Source organism: Magnolia sinica, chromosome 1 (genome assembly GCF_029962835.1).
Source record: "Magnolia sinica isolate HGM2019 chromosome 1, MsV1, whole genome shotgun sequence".
Classification (NCBI taxonomy): Eukaryota; Viridiplantae; Streptophyta; class Magnoliopsida; order Magnoliales; family Magnoliaceae; genus Magnolia; species Magnolia sinica.
The window spans coordinates 109675721-109686071 of record NC_080573.1 but is presented as its reverse complement, the minus strand read 5'-3'; positions in this window follow the sequence as shown (position 1 = coordinate 109686071).

Below are 10351 nucleotides of genomic sequence, written 5' to 3'. Positions count from 1 at the left end.
AATTGGAAGGGTTGGATTATGTTATCCAGTGGACCTGAGACTTTCTCAGATTTAAACGGACATTGACTTTTCAAGATCCAACGGTCAAGATCCCTCCATCTTGATTATTTGGTGTTGTTTCACTGTTACCTTTCAGTGTCGTGTCACTGTTGCGTGATGTGCTGCGTTCTCAACTTGGCTGGTGAGACATATGCCTGTCGATGTGGGCTTTTCTTGAGGCCCATCCAGCCACCCATGTGGGCCTCACCAAAATAGGACTTGTGGTCCAGGCTTTTCTGAAGCGGTATTAAACAATACTAGGTCCCTGGATTTCTTGCATTAGGTCTAGTATTTAGTTTGTGCAAGTGGGGCCACGTTTAGTGATCTGAACAATTGATATGACAGCCCCATTTTGATGTAGAGCGGGTCGCGGACACTTTCATGGCCAAGGTGGATCAGAAAAGGCCCGATTGGAGATGGAGGTGATCCGGACCGTTAGAACTTAAAACAGACATATCTCGCAAGCCGAGATGAGTTATTTGACGTACCATATATGATTTTGGAGTAGGACGAACTACTTTAGCCACCCAACCTGGCAGTCGGGTTGCGCACACTACATTTGTGAAATACCACCAGATTGATGGTCCAATTATTGTTTTAATTTCATTTTTACTATTTGTAGTAAGTTAGTTTGATTATAACTCTTCATCTCTTTAGGAGTGTGCCCAACATGAAAAGTGCTTAGAATAATCATGAGAACATCATGGTGAAGCCAGATAGGACACTTAACTATTTTTGGCCGAAAACCATGTGCACCAATAGGAATCATGACCGTCTATAAATAATAAATTTACTATTTATAGTAAGTTGCGAATTCTAAAAGTTTTAGTAGTTTAAATCCAAAATTTCTTACATATCTTAGTACCCCTATTTAGAGGGGTGTAAACTCGTTTATTCATATGTCAATCAAATTACAATTTTTATAGAATTTATTTATATTTTTCTTGCTTTTTTTTCCTCGTGATTCAAGAAATCTATGTGAAGAGTCCAGAGAAGCTATGTGGATTCGGAGTAGTTATCCTTGAGGAAGACGGTGCTCGACCTATGCACGTCCTCCCTGCATCACATTTTGACACCCATGCAAAAAAAAAATACACATGCACACCAGAGAACCCTACATTCAACTGGTTGCTGATGAAGGGACATTGAGAAAGAACAATAGAATTACCTAATCTCAATTGGCCAAAAATTCTATTATTAAGATTAGGGTTGCATAGGTCATTTTAGATGCAAACCAATAATAAGTAGGATTGGGCCTAAATTTAGACCTATAGAGTAGGTTTGTACCCTAAAGTTTAACCTAAATTACTAAATGAGTTAGGTCCTTAACAATTCCAACTCAAGTAGACCTGACCCCAACCTAGATCCAGTTTGTAAAATGGATCCAATTTGGGTTATCTTAAAATTTACTCTACATAGACTTGACCCAGGTCCACACCCAACGAGAGAAAAAATAATAATTTAACGGATGCCACACTCCAAGCATGATACTCGTGCATAAAAAGCGTGATACTCGTGCATAAAAAGGAATGAGGTGAAGTGAGTAAAATGCAAGCTGTTTGCTTCCGAGGATAATTTTATTAATGCCCTTATTTATGGTGGAATTTCATTTAATGTTATATAAAATTACAAAAGCTACGACTCTCTAAAAACTAATTGGTGGGGCGAAAATGTCCATTTGATTCATTAGCTTAATTACGAGGTTGTCTCAAGTTTTAACGGTTGGACCGTAAGTGTGGACCACACGGAGAATAACTTACTACATTTCATGTACATGATACATTCAACTTATCCATTAGGTGGGCCCCACCATGAGTATGATCTTGTCCAAAAATAAGCCCAATCTACTCATTATATGGCCATTAATAAAAATAACAAAATAGAATTGTGTTTCATTTGATTAGTAGATGTGGCTGAATTTTGCATAAGATGGTCCTCATGATGGGCCCAATCTATTAGACGGGTTAGATGCCTCGGTCAAATGATAGGTTGAAAGTTGCTTGATAGGTGGATGGCAACTTATGATCCAACCACTTTGGACTTAGACCTTGTAATTAATTAATAATATTTACGGCAGGTGTCAGATTAGGATCCCTTGGATGCAAATCAACGGCTCATGAGAAGCCCATTCTAAGCTGGAAATTCAAATAGCTGTTTTAGATTTTATATGTTGGAATGTTATTTGAGTGAAACCCCACTTGTAATTTTTATACCCAACCTTTGTAGTAAATGAGTCTGATTTGGGTCCTAGATAGGGGTGTAAATGAGCCGAGTTAGCTCAGTTAGCTCGCTGGGCTCGACTCGATAAAGCTCAATTCGACTTGTTCAAAGCTGGGTTCAAGCAAGTCGAGAGTTGAGCTGATTTTTTTGAGCTCGAAATTTTTTTTGAATTGAGTTCAATCTTGCCCAAGCTCGACTCGACTCAGATTGAACCCCAACTTGAACTGTTCAGTGACTTGGTTACTTTGATATTGATGTTGCTCAGCAAGTGTTTGATGAAATGACTCAACGAAGTGTCAGCTAATGGCAAGGATGGTATGTATATGAAATAAATACCATTTTTTTCTTGATTTTGATGTTGCCTATAAGGTGCTTGATGAAATACTTGTAAACAACTACTGCTGTTTTATATACACTGAGAAATTGAAAGTGCACTGTATGTGTTTGTGTAAATGCCGCATATGCTTGATTTTGGCTCGAACTCGGCTCGAATTGGCCGGAGTGGTTGACCGAGCCGAGTTCGAGCTGGGGTCAACTAATGGCTGAGCCGAGTCAAGTTGGCCTCAGCTCGACTCGGTGTACACCCCTAGTCCTACCATAGCCCAAAAATTGGTTTTCATGCCATTCATCACGTGGATCCCATCTCCAATTGCCCAATCCTCTCAAAAGTCACTTCAATTAAATGATCCTAGCCATCTGACTGATACTAGGAAAATGGATGGTTTATATTGATCATATTTGAAAAAGTACCAATATTAAGATTATCTACCATGTGGGACCAACTTTGGTTGCATATCCTTCATAAAATTTAGTTTGATTGGTTGATCCCAAGTATCCATATTGTTTACCATAGTAAATCTCCAATTATTGATTTGAACCATTCATCATGTATGGCCCACCTTTGACTACACAATTCTCTCAAAATTTAGGAAAGTGGACAATCGAATTAATGATAAAGGATTAATAATTGATCTTGACCATCCATCGTGTGGGACCACCTTGATTACCCATACCTCACCAAAATAATTTTGATTGGTTCATCTTAACCGTTCAAATGTTAAGAAAATGATGGTCCATATTGATTTCACTAGAAAGGCCCAATCATTAATTTTGATCATCCATCATGTGAGGCCCACCTTTGATTTCCCTTTCATCTTGAAATCAATTCGATCCAATGATCCTAACCAATTAATTACAGGCTATAAGGATTAGAGGATGGGAACTGTTGATTCCAGTGAGAATGTTTGATCATAGATCTAAACCGTTCATCATAATCGGTGCACCTTGGATTACCCATCCCTTTTAAAAAAATCACTCTTGTTCTAGTGATCCAATCATCTGATATTGGAAGGAAAATGCATAGTCCACGTTGATTATACTAGAAAACGTTGATACTTGATCTACACCGTCTGTCATGTACACCGCACCTTTGCCCCCTCCTTTGTAAAACTGACTTTGATCAGATGAGCCTTCCCATCTCGTCAATGGCTAGGAAATGGGAGAATAATGTTTATTATACAACTAAAAGGCTTGATCTTTGATATGGACTGTTCATCAGTTGGGACCCACATTTGGTCGCTCGTGAATCAATTTGATTGGGTGATCCTAACCATACGATCAATTTCCATGAAAATGACCGGTCTTGATCAGTTATTTATAAAATGTATGTTCTTGAATTTGGACCGTGCGTTATGCGTGGCCAATGTTTGATCTTCCATGACTCTCAAGGATTGCTTTGGTTGGAGGATTCCAACTAATTGTAGTTAAAAATGCATTCAATTGGTTAGGTTGGATGACATGTACGCAAGGAGGTGGACTCACATTCCATCTGAAAGTTTTTACGTTGGGATTTAGGAGTGTAAATGGGCCAGGGTCGGGCTTGAAAATTAGATTTTGAACAGGGCTAGCATGAAGGCCCGGCCCAAAATAGTTCAAAATCTGGACCAAGACCTACCCCAGGCCCAGTCTCTTAACAGCCCTATTGGGACTCCCTCCCCACAATTGTTCCCCTGCATGAGTTACGGATCAAGCTAGATTTGGATGCCACCCACATATCATGAGGGCTCCACACAGCTTTACTATATAGTAACTACCATACTTTTGAACGAATGTGATAATTGTTGCTCTCAATTTAGTCGGTCAAGGCCACTCGTGTGACCAAGGGCCTAAATTGGAAGTACGTGTCCGTGTATGGTTTTCAGAGTTTTCTTGACTCAAAGATATTGTCTGAATTGACAGGTACCCTGCATCGAGATACAGATTAGAGACTGGATTTAACCTAGAGTCATCTCAACCACGAATTGATTAATTTAATGCGCGCCATACTTAGGCAATTTGAATAAAGAAGGGGGTTAATCCTCACGAATGAGTTCTTTTTGCCTTGTACTAGCGATTATGAGAATGACTTGTTTAAGGACCTTTTATTTTACCACTGCTTTATAAAATTGTGTAGTGGGATAAAGAGTTTCCTGTAACGCGTGCGGAAGCTTGTCGGAGCTATTGAATTATGACTAAGTCCTAGTGGGAGGTGATTAAGACCAATTAAATTTTTTATCTAATATAAACTAATTTATTAATTAAAATATACAATGCAATTTAACACTAAGGCTTTTAAGCAAAAGTGGGTCTAAGCACATAAACAACAATAGATATACCAATCAAGCAACTAGTCTATAAATGATAGTAAGCTTATGTGTACTTTACAAGTTAATTGCCTAGCATTCAATTTAATTCAAACATACATATAATTTAATATTTAACTATATAAGCATGGATAGAATTGTGCAAAAATACAATCGCAAATAGAAGCATGAATAGGGGTTCGATTTCTTTACTCCACTCTCAGTGAATGCACTCTCATATAGTGTATCGGTATTCACTATCAGAGGTTTTAAATTAGATTCATCTCTAACCTTAACATCTCTATAGAATAACTAAGATATATGTACTCTCCCATGTCGGAGGCACACGTGTACACTCATTTTAGTAGCTCCCACAAGAAACTTAAGTTTGTTTTCTATTAGCTAATCAACAACCACTAGTCGTCCTAATTCAAGGACCTACGTACACTTCTGTCGGAGGCTTCCACAGAGACTAACACATACTCACCTATGCTCGATGGACCATGAACATACCCGTGTCAGTGAATTCGGCCCTACTCAATCCTACACAATGGAGTGTATCTGGACTCTTACAAATGACAACTTGTTGAATTGAACTTGTTTTGATGCATCGCCTTGAGATGCTTCTTCGATGTTTTCTCGTGCATGAATCAACTTCTCAATTACTCTGATCGTTGATATCAATGCTTCAGGTCGTATGAGTTTGCCTTGCATGTGATGGGCCAATAATGTGAACAAAGCAATGGATAATGATGAATCTCTTACAACTAATGAGTAGTTGAAATTCCAAGGGATTCACCTACATGAGTCTCCTAAAGGATTTAGACAAAGATATACCAATAGGCTTAGTGTTTAATCTCAAAAAAATGTAGAAATTGAATTCATCTTCGACATAGAGGTTGGAATCCTCATTAGAGTAGTAAAGCCAAAGAAGATGAATATATCTCATAAATTTAAATGTTTAAGATAAGGGATATGAGTGGGGAATCACATGAGCTCTAATTGTATAAAAAACTCATTCAAATGCCTAAGAATCGAATGCCCTTTTATAAGAAACCATGTTCCAACTGCTATAAAATAACTAGTTAACAGATCTTTAAATTGAATCGAATGACTATTCAATAATATTAAAGGTCATTTGAAAGAATCGATGTAGTCCTCAATAAGATCAAGCAATATGAATTTTCAGCTGAAATGCTATTGGACAATTTTTGGGCTTCCTACTTGATGTCATCGAGTGGGACTTTGATCCCATCAAAACCCATCAAGAGGATCGAGATGTACTAAAAAATTGCTATTTTGAGTATATGATTTCACAACAGCTTAATACTTCTTTTAGCCTTACTTATTATGTTCTAATTGGGCTCCTAAGGCCAACAGATGATCAATCAATGTTTACCTATTTAAGGTTAGGATCATCTGAAGGTTAATGTTGTTTTGAGTCTAAGGGTTAGGATTACCAATGCACATCATTTACATGTTCTTCATTCATTGATACTCCTTGTCTTCTTGTGTCTTCAATTTTCAACATCTAAGGGCTCAAATAACTACATGATATAGAGACTCACATGATTGACAAACCAGGTACACAGATCAGTATACTAACACTTTAACATGGTATTCCTTAATCAAAGTAGGATATTTGCACATAATAAAATAAATGCAAGCATGAAAACGATCAGTCTATATTAATGTATTGGTCATGTAATAATTGTCATGCTTTACAATCTAATTGAAGTGAGAAATATGATAAATACCTGATACACTTATCGGAATAGACGTTCAAGGCAGATGGTCAGCAATATACAACTAGAGTATGAATAATTGAATTGGAACTTAGATAGACATGGAGATATGACAACTTAAGGTTGTAGATATTTAATCTACTCTTAAGATAAATGTATTACAATGGGACCCATTGGGTAATAGTAAACTAGGCTAGGAAAGTACAATGGGCATGAATAAATGTGAAGTGGATAGATAAATGTGTTTGGTATAGGGCCTCAAGCTCTTCTCCGAGTGTTCATTTCATAACTTTCTCGAGGCGGTGAAAACCCCTTGCTGGGTTACTAGATCCTCCGTGCGGGCTTTCCGAACATGTAATATCTTTCTTAGCAAATTGAGGCTTACCTTGGAAAGAAAGGATTCCAGACTTGTTGGCTTTTTAGGTCTTCTTTCCATAGCTATTTCTTTGTGGAGATAGCCCATTAAAGATTTGGCCTGGTGTCACCAAAGTTCTCTAATGAAGACAACCAAGCCAAGGTTCGAAGACCTCAAGAGTTGATCTCTATCAAACGTGGCCACCCAACGTCTCTTGATGGCCCATATTGTCACTTTAAGGTTTCGGTCAGTTCAGACTAAACCATCTTCTTTATTTAATCACCTTGAATTGTAATGGTCTAGAGTTTTGTAGGGATTTGACCCCTGATACTGATTTGTCATTTGGACAAATTAAATCTCCCATTCTCTTGATTCCGATCATTGTGTAGAACGAGATTGTTTACAACCCAAAGTGTAGGGTTGCGACGTAGCATAAACTCGGGAGTCCGAGATTATTCCATAGGGACTTATGTGGTTGAGAACGTGACTAGAACTAGCAAGGGGTCTGAGTTTTTTATCAAGCGAATAAAAATGATTTCAAAAATAGTAATTAAAAGCAACTAAGGTTCCAAGAATCCCTAATTAACAATTCCTTAATCAATTCGTTTAATTCAATTCAATAACTCAACTAGAATTGGATGATGATCCTTCCAATTGGAAGATATAGTAATTAACACAATCTAGAACATCCAACAATGTATATGAATCAAAATTGATTGATTTACCATGAAACTCTAGGTAATTGATCATAAGGAATCAAAAGCTTCTATTGTACATGTAGTTAACAATATAGCAATTCTTTCTCCAAATTAAGAATTCAATAAACACAATCACAGTTTAATATTAAAAACCCATTAAAATGAATTAAAAATGAATTAACCATAAAAATTCATCAAGAGATTCATCCATTACCTTAGCAAAGAGATTAGCATAGCATGGCTAACATCTTAAAAAAAAAACAAAAGAAAAATTGAAAATCAAACTAGAACTAAAGTATTGAAGAATAAAAACGACACTTGAAGAATTCCACCCTAGCTCTCTCTCTCTCTCTCTCTCTCTCTCTCTCTCTCTAAACCTTAGCTTATACTCTATAAATGAGCTTAGAAGCCCTTAAATAACAAAAAACCATCGCATTTAGAGAACGCCATTCAATTTAGGAAACAATTTTTGCAATTGCACAAAATCGCACAAAACTGTCGATTGCACCTTTGATTGATCGAACTCGAATCGAACCACTTTCAATCAAATTGAAATTGTCCATAACTTTCTATTAAGCTTTTTAAAATTATGATATTTTCTTGATCAGATTGAAGTGACCTTCGATCGAATCAAAGGTTACACTTTTTGTCCAACAAGGTTTCTGAAAATTTCATATATTTCTCAATGCGAAATTCGATCAGATTGAGTCCAATCGAAGTTTGTCGATCAAATCAAATCTCTACTTGATTGATCGAAAGTTGTCATTATTCTCAATGCAATTTCTATTTCAATCTTCATTTTTTGTACTTATTTTCCTTAGGTCTTTGACACTTTGAATCTTCATTTCAATGCTCTATTATTCCAATTCTTCAAACTCCACTTGTTTTGGGCTTTAAATCATTACTTTTCACACGTATTCATCCTATACTTTGAAATCTTCATTCAATCCAAAAACACGCTTAATCAAGCTTATAATCATGAATTTACATGGGAAGTGATGTGAAATGGATAAATATGCAACATTTATGACTTAACATGGACATGATATGGGTTCAGTTGTCCTTTAATGATTTGGGCCTGGGATTGTGTCTAGGTTGGCTTAGATGTCGGTTCCCTCCTTTGGTCTTCAAAATCTTTAGGATCACCACTAGTTCTCTGAACATCTTTGGAGAAATCTTCCATTTTGAAATAAATGTAAGAGAAGACCTCGTATACGAGAACATATCTAGTTGTGAGATAGAATATGCCTGTCCAGCAAGTCTTTTATAGTTGTACCAATCACATCCCTCGTTTAATAGGCACGTTAATTGTGACCACGTGGAATGCAACAGTTCATCCCCTTAAAGGGCCTAATTACCGTTACAATAATGGTAGAATGTGTAATGCTAAAGAAAAATTAAGTGCGCATCCTCTTCGGGCGTGAGTATGACTCTGACGATACCAAAAAGATAGTATCTACACGTGGTGTCTTCCTATTGCTCCACGTTAGGGTGCCAAATATGTGTGTAAACAATAATTACCCACTTGTGTTACTCCCCTAGCACGTGATTAACCTTCCTCTCATGAAAGAGCATCGAGGATGGAGATGGAAGCTTGTCTAACTCAGTCAATTGGAACCAATGATTCAACTGGTCCCCATGTACATGGGCCATAGCCCAAACAAACTATACTCTAGCTTGAACTCGACTCGGCTCAGTCCTTGAGCCTAACTAGCTAGCTCGGCTCGGTTCGGTCAGCAACTTGGGCGAGTTCGAGCCTATGCGGCATTTTCTCAAACACGTACAACGCATCTTCAAATTTTCATGGAATGCAAAATAGTAACATCAACATACATGTATTTCTCATCAAACATTGGGCGCGCAACATCAAAATCATGATTTGAGGGCAATTTTATAATGTGAAGTTATTTATTTATTCATTTATTTTATTTTATTTTTTAAATATAGTGATTTGTTTCATATTTGTTCCTTCCTCGTTACTATAGCTAATCCCACCGAGAATGTATGCACACAGAACAACACTTCATTGAGTCAAACACTTGGCGAGCAACATCAATATCAAAATAACTGAGTCACCAAGTCAATTCCATCCCAGTCAGTTTGAGTTGACGTTCAATCCGAGTCAAGTTGAGCTCGGGCAAGCTCGAACTCGGCTTGAAATTTTTTCGAGCTAAAAAAATCAGCTCGACTCGGCTTGAACTCAGTTTCAAACTGAGCCAAATCGAGCTTTTTCGAGTCGAGTCGAGCGAGCTAACTGAGCTAACTCGGTTCATGTACAGCTCTACACAAAACAGACTCTTCTAAGCGTCTATTATTTGTAGGAACTAAAACAATGCTAAGACAGCATAGCTGTCGTGGTTTTTTTCCCATAACCCCTTCACGTGTGGCCCACTAAATCAACAATCTCAATTGCCCCCAGATCAATGGTTCCGATCCTTGCGACTGTTTGATGTCCTGTAATTGAGATTCTGCCCGTGATCCTCATGAACACAGGCGGTCCATTTGGTTGGTGAAATGGATGGCTCCAACCCATCAATTTTTATTTTTATTTTTATATTTATAGTGGGACCCTTGCTTCTCAGCATTGGTGCTGTTATAAAGGTTAATCATCATGCTCTCCCACTGATCACGTATCCACAGCAATCTTAAACTGCCTTACAGTGAGATGATGCG